Raw genomic sequence first — 4,354 nt, 5'->3', positions numbered from 1 at the left:
ATCGGGCTGCGAACCCTAAGGTCAGCAGTTCAAAACTAACAGCTGTTTAGAGGGAGAAAGATGAGGCATTCTGCTCCCATAAAGATGCACAGCCTCAGAAACCCTGTACAGGGTCGCTATGAGTCGGAACTGACTCACAGCAACCCTGCATATGGTTTCCAAGGTTGTAAATTTTTACGGGTGCAGAAAGCCTCATCTTTCTCCCATGGAATGACTGGTAGTTTCGAACTGCTGACCGACTCGTAACAGCCATATACTGGTAAATAAATGCTTTATTTTTGAAACTTTAAAATTTGAAAACAAGATAACCTGTGCTAAACCTATACATATTTCTGAAGCTGTGGGTGCCCATTTGTTGTTGAGGTGCCCCTTAGGAGCTTGTTTTTTGAGGCTTGAGGTGCAAAAACAACTTCCTACAACTCCGGCTGGGAGCACTACTGCAGTGCTGCCCTGTGATTAGATGAGACCATAGATCTCAGATGATAAAGTCCCTCCTCAGTAAGGCTGTAAAAATTCTCATGTTAGATGTGTTTGCTAGTCTGACATCATCAATTTCACTCAAAATGTCTCCTGAGAGGCACAGACCCATCTTAAGGAACCCATCTTAGTTCTTCTTGCATTCATATACTTCAGAGAGGGGTGTAGTGACACCATGCTGTGTCCTTTCACCAGCAGGGAGAAGGCTCAGTTGACTTCAGCTGTAAATGCCTTCAAATGATTTTGATGAGTTCACTCATGTTGATGTAATCTGGGACAAAGAACTTGGGTTTTTTTTCTTTTTAATGTTTTATTGGGATAGTTTACATAGGAGAACATTAGTTTTACATTCATCATATCGTATATTGTTTCATTGCCATGGTTACAGTCCCCTCCATCCATCATCAACCAACCAAAGGGTGTACACTACAAGCCTGCCCCCAGTCATCAGCATACAGCCCCTCTCCCTCTCTGTGTCTAAAGACCCCAGCTGCTCCATCTCTCCATGTCATCATCTCTGCCTCCATCTCAGGCATCACTGCTTCTCTGGGTAGGGTCTTGCTTTCCATTCTTCTCCCTCGATGGTCCCAGGGACCTCCACTCCTAGACTGAAAAGTTAGTCACTCCCCTCCTTGATACAAAACATCTACCTTTACATTTCCAAACCTCACAATCAGTCCTGATAACAATTATTCATTATGTATCACAAGAGACCTATCTACATTTCCTTTCATCAGGCCCGCTTAGATAGACTCTCTACTCAGTGGAGATTCTACATTCCTCCAGGCCCTCTGGATCTAGGTTCCCTCTTGAAAGCTTGTAAGCCAGTCATTTCTTGCCTTTGTAGCCCCCCCCCCCCGCCCCATTTTGGGTAGCCAATGAAGGAACTTGGTTTTACCCAGCTTGAAAATCTGCTTCTTACCCTTGTATCTTTCTGTTGTCACAGGGATTTTGGTAGGATGCTGTTCTTGGATGAGTCGGACATCTTCTACCCTTTGTTCCAAGGTACAGCACTGCTGAAAGTCTTCTCCAACACCAGGGATGGTGGTGGATAGGCTGAGGTGAGAGCAGCATCAGGCAGAGTCCTATTTTTTTAAAAAAAACTTTTTATTGTGAATTAAGTGACAGTTTACAGACAAGATCATCAGCTTTACATTCAACAAATCATACAATTTGTTTCATCTCAATGATTAAAATGCAACATTTATCCAAATTCCTCCCCATGGTTCCTATTTAATCCCACTGACTTTCTCATGCTTTCTCAGTTTTGTCCTTAGGAAAATATTGCCCTTTTTATCTTGAATGATTGTGCATTCCTACTGTCCTTACTACTGTTGATGTTCCCCCTGAAAGAAGCATATGAGAGTCATCTCTGCCTTCCCTTGGATTCACAAGGGGGAAAGAGAATTAAACTCAACATCAGCTCAAGGCTGTCTCCTATGAAGAGGAGGTTAGAAATGCTTCCACCCTACAATATTCGTTATTCTGACACCAACCATTCCTCCCACAGTACTCTCTGCTTCACATCTGGATTCAACAATCCATTGCAATGGCTATATAGGACTCATAACAATAATAATGATTATGGGGTTTATTTGGGAAGTGAACAAGTTACAATTCATGATCAAAACCAAGTCAGGATGCAGTAGCTCTTGTATGCTATACTGCAGATATGCCTCAATCTTCTATGATCTTCCTTATTCACTGTCCAACTTCCACATGCATAAAAGGTTATTGAAAATACCATGGTTTTCATCAGGCACACCTTAGTCCTCAAATTTTGCCCTTCAACACTTTAAAGAGGTTTTGTGCAGCAGATTTGCCTAATGCAATGTCATTTGATTTCTTGATTTCTGCTTCCATGATTGTTGATTGCTGATTTGAGAAAAATGAAGTCTTTGACACTTCAGTCTTTTCTCCATTGATATGGATGGTGTTTATTGGTCCAGTAGCGAAGATTTTTATTTTCTTTATATTGAGTTGCAACCCATACTGAAGGCTGTGGTCTTTGATTTTCATCAGTAAGTATTTTAAGTCCTCTTCACTTTCAGCAAGCAAAGTTGTATCACCTGCATATTGCAAGTGGTTAATGAGTCTTCCTCCAATCTTGATGCCACATTTTTCTTCATATAATCCAGCTTCTCAGATCATTTGCTCAGCATATAGATTGAATAAATATGGTGAAAGAATATAACCCTTGAGCACACCTTTCCTAATTTTAAACCATTCGGTGTTTCTCTCTTCTGTTTGAACAACTGCCTCTTGGTCTGTATACAAATTCCTCAAGAGCACAATTAAGTGTTCCAGAATACTCATACTTAGCATTGTTGTCCATAATTTGTCATGATCCACACAATAGAGAGCTTTTGCATAGTCAATAAACCACAGGTAAATATCTTTTTGGTATTCTTGGATTTCAGCTAAGATCCATCTGTCTGATGTCAGCAATGATATCCCTCATTCCACATCCTCTTCTGCTCCGGCTTGAACTTCTGGATGTTCTCTGTCAGTGTATGGTTGCAGCCATTTTGGGATGACCTTTAGTAAAACTTTACTCTCATAGGATATCAATGATATTATCCTATATTTTCTGCATTCCATTGGGTCACATTTCTTTGGAATGGGCACAAATATGGCTCTCTTCCAGTCAGTTGGCCAGGTAGCTATCCTTCAAATCTCTTGGTATAGATGGGTGAGTGCCTCAAGTGCTGCTTCACTTTGTTGAATGATTTCAATTTGTATTCCAACAATTCCCAGTATCTTGTTCTATGCCAGTGATTTCAGTGTACTTTGGACTTTTTACTACAGGACCATTGACCCTTGACTATATGCTACCATCTTGAAATGGTTGAACTTCAACTATTTCATTTTGGTACAGTGACTCTGTATATTCCTTCCATCTTCTTTTGATGCTTTCTGCATCATTCAGTAATTTTCCCATTTGTTATTGTTGCTGTTAGGTGCCATTGAGTTGGTACTGACCCATAGCGACCTTATGCACAGCAGAACGAAACATTGCTTGATCTTGGTCCAACCTCACTAATGTTGCCACGCTTGAGTCCACCGATGCTGCCACTTGGCCAATCCATCACGTTGGGGGTCTTCCTCTTTTTCTCTAACACTCCACCTTACACAGCATGACATCCTTCTCCAGCGACTGCTCCCTCCTGACAATATGTCCAAAGTATGAGAGATGAAGTTTGGCCATCTTGGCCTCTAAGGAGCACTCTGGCTGCACTTCTTCCAAAACAGATCTATTGGTTCTTTTGGCAGCACATGGCACATTCAATATTCTTCTCCAACACCATAACTCAAAAGCATCAATTCTTCTATGGTCTTCCTTATTCACTGTCCAGCTTTTGCATGCATATGAGGTTACTGAAAACACCATGGCTTGAGTCAGGCCCACCTTAGTCCTCAAGCTGACATCCTTGCTCTTCAACACTTTAAAAAGGTTGTGTGCAGCAGGTTTACCTAATGCAATACGTCCTCTGATCTCTTAACTGCTGCTTCCATGAGTGTTGATAGTTGATCCAAGATGAATGAAGTCCTTGACAACTTCAATTTTTTGTCCATTGATAAGAATGTTGTTTATTGGTCCAGTGGTGAGGATTTTTGTTTGCTTTGCATTTGGATGTAATCCATACCGAAGGCTATGCTTTTTGATCTTCATCAGTATATGTTTTAAGTCCTCTTCGCTTTCACCAAGCAAGGTTGTATAATCTGCATATCACAAGTTGTTAATGAGTTTTCCTCCAATCCTGATGCCACATTTTTCTTCATAGAACCCAGCTTCTCGGGTTATTTGTTCAGCATACAGATTGAATAAGTATGGTGAAAGAATACAACCTTGTCGCACGTCTTTCTTAATTTTAAA

This window comes from Chrysochloris asiatica, unplaced genomic scaffold (genome assembly GCF_000296735.1).
Source record: "Chrysochloris asiatica unplaced genomic scaffold, ChrAsi1.0 scaffold00335, whole genome shotgun sequence".
NCBI lineage: Eukaryota > Metazoa > Chordata > Mammalia > Afrosoricida > Chrysochloridae > Chrysochloris > Chrysochloris asiatica.
This window is presented reverse-complemented; position numbering follows the sequence as displayed.